At 41.3% G+C, this 17,670-nt stretch overlaps 1 protein-coding gene across 3 annotated transcripts in view; it reads left to right on the top strand.

Annotated features, from left to right (window-relative positions):
• The window catches only part of ptprfa (protein tyrosine phosphatase receptor type Fa), a 200,737-nt gene that overhangs the window by 1,138 nt on the left and 181,929 nt on the right, over positions 1 to 17,670 (top strand). For 2 of the 3 annotated variants that reach the window (XM_025054288.1, XM_025054284.1), the window contains exons 1-2: positions 3,066 to 3,760; positions 8,828 to 9,214. The gene's annotated coding sequence lies outside the window, so the exon portion shown is untranslated. Of the gene's footprint in view, positions 1 to 3,065; positions 3,761 to 8,827; positions 9,215 to 17,670 lie in introns of those variants that run through there. The other variant, XM_025054285.1, reaches the window with a different exon arrangement.

Below are 17,670 nucleotides of genomic sequence, written 5' to 3'. Positions count from 1 at the left end.
TGTATTAACCTCAGTTCCCGTCTCCTGTATTTGCATGGCCTGTTTTTTTTTTTTTTATATATATATATATCTATTCATTTTCTGCCTGCCTGGTCTTTTCCCCATCTGCCCTCACACTTGTGTTCATTTATTAATATCTGCTGCCTCAGCCTGACTTTATGTCTCCTCGGCATGTACTGTTAGCAGCAGCTGTAGCACGATCGCAGTTAGACGCTCTCTCCTGAAGAGGTCTCTTTTCAGCCACATTCCCCAAAAATCAGAAAAAGAGTTCAAATCTGTCATTTACTTTCTCAATAGACAGTGTGTAACACTCACTCACACGAAACACTGATTGGTCAAAGAAAACGAATTAAAAAAAAAAATGACCTGAGTTTAAACTGTCGATTTTTTCCTAATCTTTCATCTCATAATGTCCAGTCATTCGGTATTTTTATATTTAATATAAAATACTCACTATTTTAAATTAATTTTATGCTTTGAAATATGTATTTTATTTTGGATTATTATTGTAATATTACTTTTTTTACATTTAAAAGTGCTCGTTATTATTCAACTGTCTTTTTTTTAATCTGTCCTTTTGTTGCTGCAACACAACAATGTCCCTCAATCCAATCTAATCTAGTCCAGTCTAATCTAATCTAGTCTAATCTAGTCTAATTTGGTCTAGTCTAATCGAGTCTAACCTAGTCTAGTCTAGGCTAATCTAGTCTAATGACTGAAATCTGCTTGACCTCACCTGTTTAATCCACTTGTCTAATTCCGTGACTCTGTGATAATCAGCTGTAGGCTTCTGTCCAATCAGATTTCAGTAAGAGACACAGTTAACTCTTCTTCGATTACTAAAATCCAAGGCCAAACATGAGCAGGTTTCAATTTATTTCCAGATGTAGTTGAAACACTTTATAATAAAATGAACTAACTGGAAATCGTTATCCGAGGTCAAGTACAGACGAAGTATTTTATCCTCCAAATAACAGACTTTAAGCCACATCAGCTGAGTTCCAACCAAAAAGAAAACATCGACCAAATTCACAGCCAGCAAATAAAGATGATAAATGGTTACACGTGTGAATCAGTCGTTCATTTACCGCCTGTTTTTTCACATCAATGACTGCTTTGTTTCACTTTGTCACTTACATGTTGCATCATTTTCATGCACAGTACAGCCCCTCAGGCTCTGGATGTGATTTGTGAGTGAGTGTCAGAATGTGTGCAGAACGAAGGACAAACAGAGAAATAAGTGAAGATGATAATCTGGTTTTCCCGCTGCCTGTGGAGTTCTTCTTCTCCACAACGCCAGAGACAGATATCAGAACCATCACGTGGGGGTGGAGTGAAGCTATAAGTGAAATTCAAATCTGAAAACCAGTAATCCTGGAGGAGCTGGGCGGCAGAGATACTGGCACACACACATACACACACATACACACACAAACTTGTCTCTGCACTCTTGTGGGGACTCATGACATGGTGCATTTCCCAGAACCAAGTTTAACCGCGAGCTTCCAAACTGCCCCGAGGGTAACTGGGGCCCGGTGATGTCGTCAGTGTTTGACCAGTGAGAGCCAAGTCCAAATGCCACATGTTGACAGAGACAGTGTGTACTGTACAGAGCTGTGCGTGTAGCTTGGGTGTGTGTGGACGTAGATGTGGACCACCAAGGACAAACACAGTGGACAAGGACAGGAGTGCATTACAATAATCAATATGGGATGGGACGAAGACAAGAACAAGTGTGTCCCATAAAATCCTCCATTTACTAGAATGGAAATACAACAACTGCCAGGAGCCTATATAATCCAGGCATCTGATTGGCCGCTGATTGTCTCCAGTTAGTTTTCTCTAGTAACGAGTGAGTTTAGACTTGGATTCAGTCCAGAAACAATTTCAACATTTATGGCCATTTATGGCCATTTATACAAATATATTGTGTCATAAGTATGACAAACAACTCATGTTTTCTGTTTGATTTTTTAAATTGATCTCTAAGGTAAATGATTAACAGTATTAATATGAAGATTGTCAATACAATTATACAAAAATGTTGTTAAAAATCCAGCTTCATGGAGTTGGAAGAATTTAGGATGTTGGAATAATTACTTTTTTTTTACATTATATTTTATTATTATTTTATATATTTTATATTCTAAATATAGTTATATTTTATATAAATTCTATATTATTATTATATATGGTGCCTGTCATATATACTGAAGTTATATATATATGTTATAAATATATATGCATGTCTATATATACATACACATATAATATATTCACATTTATATGTGTATGAATTTATACATACACATATGTGTGTATAACTTTATATATAGCATATATAATATATATCGTGCACCATTTATAATAATATATAAATATAATATAATAAAATATTATAAAAAATTCATATAATATAAAATAATAATGTCATGTAAAAAAAAAATTCAACTCCTTGAAGCTGAATTTTTAACAACACTTCTGTATAACTGTATTGAGCTACAATATATACTGTATATGTAGTCAAACTTAATTGCCTGGAACCACAAAGATCGGTGACACCCTCCCACTCCCACTGTGTCATCAGCTCCAACAGAAACGCTGGAGAAACAAACCTGTCCTTCCACAGTGGAACGAGCTCCATATTGAGCCAACCTTCCTGCTTCAGTCCTGTCTAATCCGGTCTTCCCCAGGTTTAATAACTCCAGGGTCAGCAGTGTCCCTGTGCAGGACACACAATACACAGTATAATTCACTTCCCATCATGCATTTCTATTCAGAGCCAGCGTACACACCACGCTGGTTAAAATGGGAATTAGGCTTGATTTCCTGCTGCCGCTGACCCCACAGAGACCACCGTGACACTGCAGTGGTGGGAGGTAGGCGGCCCACTGCTAACAGCCACATGAGCCCCCCATGCTCCAGTGATTAGGTCTGAACAGACACTGACACTGGTCTGTCTGATAGTCAGAGAAATCACTGGCTGAACGCTAACCACAAGAGTCAGTTCTTTTATGGCTAATGATGTCATCAGTTGGGTAAAAAGAATATGATCTGATCTGAAAATGTAGAGGAGGTGGGGGGAGGGAGGGGGCGCAACTATATAGGACTGTCTTTGAAGGCTGGTGGTCAGTGGAGACGAAAGATAAGAAAAAGAATGTCATCATTTTAATGCTGTAATACAGAGGAGATCAGAGAAATCAATAACAGGGTGAGAGGCCCCCGCCCCCCGAGTTGTTTCTCTGTGATCTGCAGATGGGGTAAAAACATTAGTTTTGATTTTTGGGGCCAATTTTCCTAAAAGCCCCCTCAGAAATGATCATGTAGAGGTCATGACGGCAGCACAGGCTGGCTCAGAAGAGACAGCAATGCTGTACCACGTGGGCTGTACCACGTGGGCTGTACCACATGGGCTGTACCTCTTCCCTTTTAAATGCAGCCTGTGGCCTAGATGTAAAACAAAGGGGGCAGCAGTGGTCCCTGGGGACTCGTTCCACTCTCGAAGGGCTCCTGCTTTTACAACTTCCTCTTGTGTTTCCTGTTTTATTTTGAAGTTCCAGTTGTACTTCCTCTATCCTTCTCTCTCACTGATTGCTGCCTGATGTCTTTCACCTGTGTCCAATCAGTTTCACCTGCTGCCACTGCAGCCATGTGTTTCTTTTCCTCTTCCACTACTACAGTACTTGGAGTACTTGTACCTGGTACTTCATGTCATTAAGTCTGTGTACCTGCTCCATGGAAACGTTTCCTCTGTTTAGAGGTGAGTAACTTTTTATAGTTTAAATTGTTGAAAATGTTTAATAACTAAGAATGAAACCAAGTTACCAAAAACCTCCTGTCTTGAAGACGATGAAATAAAAAATATATGATGACAGTACTACTTTATAATATACTTTCACTGGGTTTTAAAAACAACTGAACAGTTTTGACTGATAACTGAGAGGAACTGAAAGAAATGGAACATTTTGTTTCTGTGTCAGTTCAGGGTGAGGGAATGAGAAGATTTACTTCCTCCCACTCCTCTCATAGTACATATGCAGTATATAATATGTCTTATATTTACATTTGGGACTGTTTGGACTGGTGTTTCTATAATCCATCTGTCTAACGGTTACGTCAGCGGTCACATGACTCCGTACAGTGAGACTTCATTCACATCTGAGCTGCGACTCGACGCTGCTTTAATGCCATCTGTCAGTGGAAGTACCTCTGGAAACCGTCTCCAAACTCTAATATTAGACTCTTTCTCTGCCTCTTTATTGGCTGTGTCCTGGGGGGGACGCCATCTGCTGGCTGCTTTAAAGGATCTGTGCAACAGGAATGGGTTTGAGGATGGAGGGTGTGTGTGTGTGTGTGTGGGGGGGGGGGGGGGGGGGGGGGGGCAGCAGAGGTCCGGGTGTTTTCTGTTTGACTAGGGTCCAATACTGTAGCTCTACAGCAGGCGTGCAGTTAAATGTAACGCCGCTCTGTGCAGTGTTCATGGATTTATGGGTGACATAAAGGGACATTTCTGAAATCTCAACTGAGTGTGAAATGAAAACTAGGAACAGCAGTTTCCTTTTCTTTTTCTTTTCTTCTTCTCCTGCACAAAGAAAAACTAAAGGCTTTATTCTTCCTCCCAGAGTGTGATATAAAAGTCGAATCTGGTTGCACTCACTTTTCCTGAACGTGTTCTGTGAAGATCCTCCTCTGCACTTCGTTCACTCTGTGACCAATTCAATCAAATCCAAAAAGACATAAAGCTCTTTTGTTGCTCTGACGAGTGACGGCTGAAAAAAGTGGCGGCGGCGCTGAATGGATTTAAACCACACTGAAGTGTGTGTGTGTGTGTGTCTGTAATTGTTGTAGGGATTGCTGTATTTCACACATGGCAGATTTCTGGACAGTTGTTGCTTAGTTGGTGAAAGTTAACATTCTTTTCAGCCAGTGTTACCCAAAATGGGGGGCAGCCCCCCTCAAGGGACATAAAGTTGTTTGTTGCAGAGTGGGGGGGGAACTACACTCGTTTGTTTTTGTATTTCCTGTCGTCGATGTCGTGAAGAAAAAATGGTTCGGCTGCATCATCTGGACCAGAGGTGTCAAACATACGGCTTGTGGACCTAAACCGGCCCTCTAGGTTATTTAATCTGGCCCGCTTATTGGATATCTAATCAGGTTCTATGTGGCCTTTAAATCAAAATGGGTTTGACTGCCCTGATCTAGACCAATATTTTGAAGTTGTCAGTAAAGAAGTCACAATGAAGTGAAACAGTTTTTCGTGACGTTGAACCACCGTCGACACGTTGGCAGGAAATGAGAAGCAGATTTCACACAAATATCTTTCATCTCCTTTTGTGTTGAATGACAATGAGACGGTCAATATTAGAGTTTGGAAAGCACACTTTTTTTTTTAATTCAAATGATAATTCTAACTGCAGCACAGATCGTAGGATTGATCCATAATTGACCAGGATTGGATTTTATGAAACACTTAACTTTTCAAGATGTATTTTAAAAAGTCAGCAACAGAGAAACGGCAGCTTCTTAATGTGGAATAATGAGCGTTTTCTCTGTGAATTAGAGTCAGGCTGAAGTTTATTTAATTAATTAGAGATGACTCCTAAACAGAGCGGTTTACTGACTCACATTTACACCAAAAAGAATTGGTTTTAGCTGAAAAAATTAGAATATCCTAAAAGGAAATGTTCCACCAACCAGTGAGAAACCTCTCACTTCTAACCTCAGCTCTGCAGACCTGCCGGTGTAGATGATAATGATGTGGACCAACATATGGTTGGTGAGAAGAGAAGTGCATCGCATTAGCATCTGATTAAAACAACACTCCCTGTGAGCAGCTTCAGAAACAGAGACGTCGTCGAGAAAATTAGAATGTATAATTTTTGTTATGCAGAGTATTTCAAGTGTAAAAACTACAGTGATCTTGGGTAGTATTCATTTATTTATTTATTTTTTCATTCAGCTATTTTATGCAGGGAAACTGAATTAGCTGATAGAAAATAGTCTGTGTATGTATATATTTATATATATGTAGTTGTATAATTTTAAAATAAAATTAGAAATATTTACAATATACATTGCAAAAATGTACAATATATACATATGTACATTTCTACAGAAGGTTAAAAACATTTGCAATTTTACATTAGAATGCTGAGGAAGCAACAACAAGAAAATGTAAAATATAAAAACTTTTGTCAAATATTTAGCAGATGCGGTTGTTGTATTTTCTTCTTCCTGTTGTTGTTGTTGTTGACGTTGTTGACGAACACTGTGCCTCCAGAGTCTGGACTCGGTCATAAAATCCCGGCTTCACTGTGTTTTGATGTTTGTTTAAATGCCAGTGGAATTTCCATCCACAGGCTTTACCCCAACAATGGCTNGAAGGCATCTTCAGTGAGCAGCCTGTGGAGGCCACAGCACGGCTACGTGGGTCATGTGACCACAGCGATGCTTGGTGGAGGGTGAACAGCTCAAACACAGACCTCTGATGTTGACGTCACAGACGTGGTCAGTAGCTCTTTAGGTTTTACTCTTATTTGAAAAAAAAAATGGGTCACGTCTCAAACTTTAGACAAAACACACATACTAACATGTACTGTATAATTTCATCTTAGCTTTACGTCTGACTTAGCTGTTAAGCAATACATCCACTAGGGGCAGTGTTGAGTTCAGCATCACTAAGACTCCGACTATACAAATAGTTTAAAAAATATATCAGAAATAACGAGAGAATTATTAAACAGAATAAATTCTTTTTATATCCCCAAACTGATCCCAGACCACGGTTTGGACCGACCTGGTCCTCAGTCCATGACGTCAGTCCTTCACGCCACACCTTTTAATGTGTTTCACACTAATTAACAATTAGAAAATTGCAGAATTTTCTGGAGGCAACAATCTGCGTCCTGAATCTGTCACTCACCTCTGGGTGTGTGTGAAGGGAGGGGGGGGGAAGTGCAGAGGGTGAGAGAATTCAGGGGAATCTGTGTTAAGAGAAAAGTCATCAGTTACTGATAATAACAGCTGGATCAGCCGCCACTCCCCAGGTGAGATGGAGATTTTATTTTTTCTCTCCGTTGTGCGTGGGAGCTTTTATTTGCAGTTTGCACGTCATGAACTGGCAGAATATTAAAAAGTACTGTGAGAACACACACACACACACACACACACACACACGTCATTGATCCAGGGCTGTTCGTTATCTCATGATTTCAGTCTGAAATCCGTCCTCTGGATGAGACTCGGTGATGAGTTTGCAGCTCCTGTGTCTGTTGTTAATTAGATGAAATGTAACGAAAGATAAAAGAAGAACGTGTACCCCCCTAGTGGTCGCTAGTTGTAGCAGCTTACTCTCTTTTCCACCTGGTTGACACTTTACGACTTGAAGCTACTGAGGCTAGATTTTATTTTCTTTTTATAATTATGGTCATGTTTATGTGTTTATTTATTTCTAATCTGATGTGGTTCTAAAATTGTTCTAAGATTTATCTGGCTGTCAAACACATTACTGCCATCTACAGGCCAAAGTGTGTGCATCAACGTTTTCCTGATGGCAGAAACTGTACACACACTAATCAAAATAATTACGTTAAATTCTCACCCAGCTGTTCTGTACGTTAACGTATTTTACAGAAACCCAAATATTTCATTTTCCCCATAGTTACCCTGCCGTTCTACTGTTAATCCCTCTGTGCCTGCACGCTCTGGAAAGAAGCTAACTTTTCTTACAGCCTGTTTTTTTTATTTGCAGTTGGTGAATTTCAGTAACATTTTAAAATAACTAGGGAGTTGATGGATTTAACGTCAAGACATGTGAGTTATTGATCCTCTGCTGCCTCCATCAGGAGGTCTGAAGGTGTTTGTTATCGTGTGATTTCTGCGTCTGAAATCCTTGGGCTTTTGGAGCATGTGAGTGAACACAGTGAAATATTTAGGTGAGGACTGAGACCTGAAATACATCTGGACGAGGCCTCAGGTTTGTCAGCTCCCCGACACTTTCGTCTGAATTCCGTTTTTCAACATGTTTTATTTGCCTCCCGTTTGACCCAGTCTTTGGTCTTATGGCCCCCTCCTGCCTGAACTGTGAACAGCGCGTGTCGACCACCACAGATGAAAGAGCTCACTGACCCTGAACTGCCAAGGTCCAGTGTTCGAGTCCTACCCACTGTCACCTGTTCAATTATGAATGGTTGGAGTTGAATCTCATGCTAGTCCACATGAACAATGCTCATGTTGATGATACTGGAAGGTTGGGGGGAGCGTGAGGGGAGGTTGGAAACTGAAACAACTGTTTTAATTTCCACCAACGATTCAAAGGTGTTGACAGTTAGTCCCTCTGTGGCTGCTCCATGACTCTTTAGGGTTTTTTTTTTTTTTTTGCAATCTGTGGCCCAGAGTACAGAGCTGTGGATGAATTAAAAGGAGTATACAGCATCAACTGCTCGGCTCTTCTCGAACTACAGTAGTACAGTAAAATGTATTGTTTGAGGCTAATTTTGTTGTTAATGCCTCTGTGCCTGCACTTGAAGAAAAGGCTTAAACTGGTCTTAAAATGAATGAAATTCCATGAGAAGTTTTTATTGTTCATCGTCTCAATATGTGTTAAAAAATTAACTTTGTATCAGATTAACCACCATATTTTTCAATTTCTAATGTGTTAAATAAAAATATTACTTTAATCTTAATCCAAATTTAATCTAATCGGGATTTAATCTGGAACCTTTATTCCAGCCACAGGTTCAAATACTGTTCCATGTCGTTAGAAATGGCAGCATGCACTGTTATGTTTTTTAAACCCTACGTAATTCTGTCCGTTTTCCGGAAACAGACGAGGATTACCGACAACTGCCGAAGTCGTGCACGGTCGGAGCTGCTGATGCTGCTGTGACAGAAGAGCGGCGGACCTTCAGGAGGCAGAACTCTGCTGTTACCGGGATCAGTGAACACACTCTGAGGCAGGAAGGAGCACCAGCCCCGGGCAGCTGAGAGGAGGATTTACCCCACCCAGCTCACACTGCCCCCGCAGCCTTTCTGCCCTTTCAGTCAGAGGATTAAGAACCTTGATTGTTGCGGGACTGGACTGGTGGAAGTGAGGGGAGGAGAGGAGACTGACTCCTGGCTTAAGTCTGAGGAGGAGTGAGGAGGACCTTCACTGCTCTCCTGCTCCACAGCTTCTTCTGCGGGGATGCCAGCCTCCAGAGGAGCCTAGAACATGGTAAGTCCTGACCTGAGCAGAGGGAATGTTGGGAAAAGTGTGGTGGGAAAATGCGCACTGCATCCACAGAACGGCACCTGACACAATGTGACGCACGATGTAAATTAAATCACTCATTAATAATTAAAATGCATTTCCCATTTCGGACTCACATGGTCCAAACACATCGACACGAACACGGTGACATAATAGTTTGTGCAAATTTAACGGCAAGTCCAGGATTTCATCCAGGTTTTTGTGCGCAAATGAAGGGGGAATGTGGAATTGAACAGACGGGATCAGCGGATGAAAGAATTCAACCCATTATGTTAAAGAGTTAAAATGTTGAATTCAGGAGGTTCGAACTCCTGTCCATCACTGCAGCTCCGCTGTAGACCGGGAAGAATGGCACGTTTGTGATGCGCATCGAAAACCTTCGCACATCCAAACGTCCAGAGCCACAGAGGGGTTTTTGGATAGAAGACCGTGTGTCGTAATGTTCATGGACTCAATTAGAATCTTTTCTCATTCACTCCAGTTCTCTCACAGAGAGATGTGTTGTCCCCTAAGCTCAGAATCCACTCCAAAAATCCTGGTATTTTTATTTTACTTTTTTTTTTACCTTTAAATGTTGACTTTTAATCGGGAGCCTTGTTGGACTGATGCTCCTCTAAGGACTGCGCCTGGAAAGTGTGTGGATTATTTATTTATTCAGCAGCAGCAGCACAACATGTCAGCTCAATAATACATCCCATCATGCTCAGTATAACGCTCTCATTATTAGAAAAGAAAAAAAAAGAAGAAAAAAACACTGGTGTGTGTTTCGGCGGCTGCTCAACTTTGGACCCGCTCCATCTCGGGTTTTCCTGCTCATTATCAGTCGGTGGCTTCACAAGACTCTGCTTTGGTCTTTCATCAGCGGAGAAACATGCTCTGTCCACGACTGAGGGAGGAGGAGAGGGGGTGAGGAGGAGGAGGGAGAGGAGAGGGAGCGTCACTCTGTTTGACACAGTGATAATTGGCTGTCAGTTCACCTGGATTTGACAGAGCCCAAATTAGGCTGGATGGAGAGAGAGAGAGAGAGAGGGAGAGAGAGGGGGAGAGGGTGAGGGAGAGAGGGTGAGGCAAGCGGAGTGAAAAAGTGCAACAGATGGAGGAGAAGGAGAGGAAGGAGGCATGGGGAGAGGCTGGAGAGGAGGGTGAGGACGAGGAGGAGTCATGGGAAACCAGTGGAGGACGTGGAGATGGTTCACTGTTTGGTGTTTGTGTGTGTGTGTTTGTGTGTGTGTGTTTGTGTGTGTGTGTTTGGTAGTTGTGTGGACTAGTGTGTCACCGTTGTGCACCGTTTTCTTCTTCTTTTTTTGTTTTTTGTTTTTAAGGGACATCCTGCATCACATCCCCCTGAGTTCTGGAATCGGGATTAGAGTCAGGAATGATCTGAGTTTGGATTAGGATTAGGATTAGGCATCCATTTGTAGTGGGTGAGGGGTTTGGAGTTAATTTTCTGAACTTCCATGATCAACAGCAGATCTGAACTCCTTGAAGGCTCCAAGTATGTGGTTCCTCTGGGAATCGAACCCAGAACTCTCTGTTCGTCACCATGATGATCATATCTTAATGAAATGTTAACAAAATGCAGAGCTGTGTGTTTGTTACTGGTCTATCTATACTTCAGTGGACGTGCTTTTGGAAAATACAATTGTCGTGTTGATGATTTGTCCTTGTGGGGACATCTTCACTGAGTATTTTAAGGGTCAAAAATGTAGTTTGGAGTCGGGATTAGAACTATGGTCAGTGGTGGAGTTAGGGTGAGATTTTAGATGAGGCGTACATTTGTATTTAAGGTAAAGGTGAGGGTCTTTGGAGTACATGATGACAGTAAGTACTCACGGAGCACAACACACTGCGTGTGTGTGTGTAATGAGAATGTCATGGAGCTTCATCAACATTCCTCAGTCCCTTATTCTGAGCTAACTTAATTCCAAGCTGAACCACAGAACTGAGTCCTGTCTTTCTGATGATTCCTTTTAGTTGGGAATGTTGGGAACAGAAAGAATGTTCTTTCAGCTTTACATTAAAGCAGCAGCCCCAGCTCCATACTCCGGGGCCAACAGTAGGATTTTTCATATTTCATTTTTGGACACATCAATAATTCAGCGGTGAGAGGACCGTTGTAGGACTGACGTTGACCTTCTGAGTTTTTACAATCCATTTGGTACGATTTTCTTTTTTTATTCCATATCAATAATTCCATCATTTGGATAAACATAACATACCTGCTGATGTTTCGGCAAAAGGCGTCACCTTTAGGAATGTCGAATAAACACCATTCAGTACATCATCATCATCATCATCATCACCTTCATCACCATCACCTTCATCATCATCATCTCCTTGTCTGCAGCTCTGATGATTTGATCCTGTTTTCTGTCAAGTGCTCTTGACACGCCCCCTGCTGGTCTGTGTGGCTGCTTTCAGCGTCGTCACCATCACATCAGCACTGGTGATTTGCATAAATATGGGATGTCACTCAGATCCAAACTAATGTACTGCAGAGTCCATGTACTATACAGTACAGTGATGATGACTGGTCAAGAGCACTGAGTCCATTTACTGAGAACACGTGTGAACCTGGTGCGGCGGCAGACAGTGTTGACAGGAAGTGTTCACCTTTAGTAACTTTTGTACCGTGTAATTATCACAATATTCAAATCAGTCATTCTGAAAGTTTTTGCATATATTACTTTGTGGCAGTCGCTCTTTAAGTGGATGTGGAGTGGCCAGTACTCAGTACAGAGGCGTGTACTGTGTACTGTATATGTAGAAGAACTAGAACAACTAGAAAATCATATGATTACATTTCTGCGGCAAACAAAGTTTCCAGTCGATGCGGGAGCGGCTGAACGCTGCTCTGTTTGTTTACTCCACTCACTGCTGAGGCCAAACACCAACAGTAAATCATTAAAAATCTTGACAGTGTAGCTCTAATGATTTCATGATTAAAAAAACCCTCCAAAAAACCCAAACTTTCCCCTGAGGCTGTAGAAGTTCTCCCTCTCCCACGTGACACCTTCACGTTTAACACACATTCAATAGAAACATATTTTATTCATATCTGATTTTCATTTCTAGACCAGACAGCTTTTCTATAATTTAATGTAATGACGCAATAATAGGAATTTTATAACCACCAGCGTTTGACTCTGTCTGGGCTCCTCAGACTCCCTGAACATCACTGAAGTCTTCTGCTGCTCAGATTAATGCACAGATTGGGCTGCTTCTTAAAGGTACAGTACGTAGGCGAGAAAACTGAAGGAGTTTTTCTATGATCTCATTTCTGTTATGGATTAACAGATATTCCTGTAGATTAAACAGCTCTCTTTACATTAGCTTTGATCCAGTGATGTCCGATGTTAACTTTTTGCCGATATCCGTTGGCAATATTGTCCGAACTCTTGATTTCAGATTCCGATATCAACCAATACTGATAAATGCAGCTGTCTGGGTTAAAGCCAGAGGACACAGGTCACTGTGTGCAGTGGACGGCCAAACCCAGACATTGCGTTATCAGGGTTTTATTATCAGAGGAAAAACCAATACCGGTTCTTACCGATATTGCATAATTATGCTAACATCGTCCGATAATTATTGGCTAGCCCTAGTTTGATCCTTTTTTTTTAAGTTATGTTTTTTGAGTTAAATGATCTGCTGTGACTTTTAAACCACCAGAGTTTTGGTTTCATGGACGGCTGTGATCCTCCCTTCTCCCTGCTCCTCACACTCCTCCCTCCTCTGCACTGATAGTGTGTAATTTCAGGGATGAACAACCGTGAAAACATGGATGCAGAGAGCTGTGTGTTCTGTTTGCACGGCACCCCCCCCCCACTCCCCAGGTTAGACCTGTGGGCTGTGAACTGTCCCACACGCTGACACTCCTGCCCCCAGCCCTAATGGAACCATAATAAACCCATTTAAACATGTCTGCTGTTGATGAGGTCAAACTTCACTGCAGACTGACACAATCACAAAACCAACCAGAATTAAATAATAATAATATATATATATAGTATTCGATGCACACTCACCTGGATTAAATTAAAAAAAAAGTCTTGAACCTCTGCTAGATGGCACTGTTGACAGTGGAGATGAAAAACTCAGTCCTTTAAATATAAATTATTTAATCAAGCATTGCGTTTTATTTTCTAAAAGTAAACTTCATCCAAAAGAACAGAGAGAACCCACGGTAGAACATTTCTGACAAACTGAAGCAGCAGAACCGTGTGCTAGAAACTGTATTATTGAAAATCCATACTCCTTCGAACAAGAGAGTAATTTCACCAAATGATCAAACTTTTTCAGACAACCAGGAACTTTAAAAATAAATAATTTGAACCGTCAGCCAGACACCTCCTCCTCATTTGTCCACAATGACTCAGTAATTCCGAGAACATCCGTAACCAGCCATGCAGTTTGGATCAATTTCCCAGGTTGTCACTGAAGGCAGCAAATGGCTCGGTCCGCTCGTCCACCGAGCTCCTCAGCTTTAATACATACAGTCTCTACTGTGATGGCAATTAAAAAGTTGAGACGAGTTGTTTCTGCTGCGTCCTCCTCCCGGTCTGCACAAAAGACAGGTGCGTTTCCTGTCCACAAACACATGCACACACACACACACACAAACTTTCTAGTTTTTCTGGACTGCTCTGAGCGTCAGATCAAAGAAGTAGGTCATCGTTAACATCCGTACGCCGCTCCTGAATCACTGGGTGTACTTCAGGACACCAGTCCAGCCCTGGTGGAGAAAGGGGGCGCTGCTGAGTTAAATTTCTGATCTGTGATCACAGTTCTCTACGATCCCAAACAAAGCCCTGGTGAAACTGGTGTCGCTGAACGCGCCGAGGCGTCGTACTCACCCCAGCAGTCGCACACCCCTCTCCTCTCTGCCCTTATTTTCATCCATCCTCTCATTTTCAAACCAAGCACGCTGCAGGTTTTTGGGACCAGTTGGTAATTTCTGCCTCACACTGACATCTGGCTCAGGTCAAAAATATTAATAAGAAAAACCCTCCTTGCATACAGGATGATGTTGTGTTCACTGTCTGCCTTTGCTTTGGTTAAAAAGCCCCTTGACTCAGACTTCAGCCGAACTATAGACTGTTTATAAGAAGTGGAAACAGCAATTTGTTGCCCTCAACTTTAATCAACTGTTTACCTCTAAATGGGATTTTCATTTGCAAACCTGATTTCCTGTCTCATTTTAAAATGACCTAGGACTAACCACCAGAACACAACATGCTCTCAACGTTTTGGACCTGGTCTAAAAAAGTACTAAAGAACTTTGCATCCGATGTTTTGTCTGGTTTGCTGAAGTCACAGCCAAATGTTAGGGCTCCTAATTTGTAGTTCTGCAGCAATTTGTTACTGTGAGGAAAATAAAACATGAATAAACACGAGATCATCCAAAGGCCAGGGTTTCAGAGACATGTGGCGTCGGTCTGGACGACACAGCTCTTCCTCATGTGGTCTGTTGACATAAAAGGAAACAGACCTTTCTTTTTGTCTTTCTTTTAAAAATAAAGCACTGCTTTTGTTCTTAAACTCGGGACAGATTATTGAAGAATTCTCATTTACATTTGCATCAGTTTTGATGAAAAGGAAGGAAGAGGAATGGGCCGCAGAAATATTTAGGAGCTGGGGGTGATTTAAAAAAAAAAAAAAAAAAACTTGCTCAACACACTGCAGCTCAGACTGGATTCAAACATGCGATCCTCTAAAAGCAGGCCGGTGCATTTAACCTATTCAGTAAACATTAGTACAGACCCCAAGGAAACCATACATATTTGACGGTCTGAATTTGGCCAGCGGGCCTTAGGTTTGACACACGTGCCCTACAGTGAAATCATTATTTACTGTTATTACAATAGACCTAAGCGTAGGACGCTATAAAACAGTCTTATATTATATTCTACCAACATTTACTGCATATCAACATCCTCTGCGCATTGCATCATGGGAGTTGTGTGCATTTTTGACTGAAGCATCTCAACATCTTCAGTCCTTTGGCAGCAGAATGTTAAATACAACTTAAAATGTACACCTGCAGTACCCTCACAGACCTCTAGGGGTCATGGACCCCCTGTTGAAGGCCTTGTTGACAAGGTATTTTTTGACACGTACTTCTTCAAGTTTAATTTTCCAACCAGAAGTTCTCAGATCTTCTTAACTCCTGTCGTATTTTTGCCTTCTTTATGCCCAGATTTCAGGGACGATGCAGTTCCTCCAGGAAACGGCGCATTTTATATTCAGACAGAAGTGTGCAGCGTTATTGTCAATCCAAGACACAGTGTTCATAATAAGTAGAAAGATGGGACGTAGGCCTTCCATCTTCCTGTGTGTGTGTGTGTGTGTGTGTGTGTGTGTGTGTGTGTGTGGAGCTGCAGCAGTGATTTGTTAGCAACAGGCTGCTGTATTGTTCCGTGTGGATATGAATGGAAGGCACGGCGCAGTTTGTCTCCGGCTCATATTGTTCCAGCACTGACCCACCTGCAGAAGGAGAGCAGAGCGTCTCCTTTCATGGCCACAATGGGCCAGGAGGCACAATAGAGCAGGCTGTTCTCTGACACGGAGGTTTGATGCCCAGCCAAAGTGCTGCCGTTTCAGTCCATTTCACCTCCGAGTGTATGTAAGCTGCAGTTAACACAGACGGACGCCCGCTCCCTGCTGTGACACAGCCGCGCCGCACTTGTTCGGAGATAACTCACTGACAGCTGGAAGTACTTCAATATGGTCAAATCACCAAGTGGAGTCTGGAGAAAGTACTCCGAAGATGTCATATGCTACTACAGTATTTCTCCTTACTGGTGATATACCGTACAGAGATGATGTGCTGCCCCCTCCTGACCAGACTGGTCGGGGGTATTATTCAGGCAGCTGTGGTGTCAAGGTGGGGAACATTAGCATGTGCCACGTCACTTTTTGGGCTTTTGGGTCACTTTCTTTATTTAATTTATACTGCCACCTACAGGTAGGAATCTGGGATTTAATAATCTGCATATTCTCGTTAATCTATTCACACAGGGTTATATTTTTATTTTAAACATGTAGTAAATATATTAAAGAAAACAAACCCTGTGGACACCCTGTACTTGGCTGTACTGTTCTTTAGATAATTATGTTTACATGTAGCTAATTATATATTTATTCAATTGTCTGCATAAATATTTTGAAAATATATTTCATTATTGAATATATTTTACTATATTTCACCTATTTTTCATCTTTATCTCATTATTTAAAGCAAATCTAAAGAAAAAAAGTTTACAGCAATAAACTGCAGAAGTTACAGCAGTTTTTGTTTTAAACATCTGGGTCACAGACCACAGGCAGGGCCGTACGGACACCGACATTTCTGTCTCGGGCAGGGCCGTACGGACACCGACATTTCCGTCTCGGCCAAGAGCGAGCGGCCGATACTTTAACAAACTTTTTTTTTTTTTTTTTACAAAAATATTTGACCAGGACACAGAGGCGACAACACTGCAGCCAGAAAGGCATTAAAGAACCGATGAAAATAAACAGGGTTTCGCTAAAGTTCTGTGTCATCAGTTCCATCAGGAACTGTTCTGTGCTGGTATTTGAAACAACTGAAGGAGTCAGCAGTGAAGTGATGACTCCTCTCGCCCACTCTGCTCCAAACTGCTGCACGTCATGAATGAATAGAGTCCAGTGTTGGAGCTGGGACTGGGACCTGGTCCTGGATGCTGTGTGAATGTTAAAGCTCTTCCTCAGCATTAGTTCCAGGCTCTTCTCTCTGTGGACTTTATCAGTGTTTATAGCTCTGAGTAAAAAGGCTGTTATTGCAACCTTGTGTAGCCAGTCATCGCTACGGTGCTGTCAGTGCTGGACAATGGTCTGGTTTTTCTTCAGAAAAAAAAATCTCATTCAGGTGGAAAATCTGCAGGGACGACTGAGTTTTAGAGTTTTTATTTATTTAATTCAACAACTTTGAGAATTAGTGACATAAACGTGACTTTAAAATGACCTTGACATTTATTTTAGTTTTATTTATACTGCATACGTGAGTACTGCGAATGTAGAGTTGTGGATGTAAATACTAGTTTGACACACATTTATGTACTCATTTGTGTTTACTCTAAAAAGATACAGCATAATTTCTGAATTTAAAATATACTCTAAGTAGTTTTTAATTTTCATAGCACTTCCTGTCACGGCTGTGAAGTCAATTTGTCCGAGTTCATTCAACATCATCTCCACTTCAGCAAACATTTTGTAATAATAGACGTCGCAGTGATTCAGATGAATGCTGATGAATTGACAATTAACTTCTATTAAAATCTTAGCTGTGTCCATTTCTGTCTTTAAAATTCAGAAAATTGACTTTTTTGGTGCGCCAACTTTTGACCACAGTAAAATCCTGTACGAATAATTTCCTGAAAAAATCTTTATTAAAAAAACCT

Source organism: Cynoglossus semilaevis, chromosome 2 (assembly GCF_000523025.1).
Source record: "Cynoglossus semilaevis isolate Cse_v1.0 chromosome 2, Cse_v1.0, whole genome shotgun sequence".
NCBI classification, from domain to species: domain Eukaryota; kingdom Metazoa; phylum Chordata; class Actinopteri; order Pleuronectiformes; family Cynoglossidae; genus Cynoglossus; species Cynoglossus semilaevis.
The sequence above is the reverse complement of the archived record's forward strand: the minus strand, read 5'-3'. Positions and strand labels throughout refer to the sequence as shown.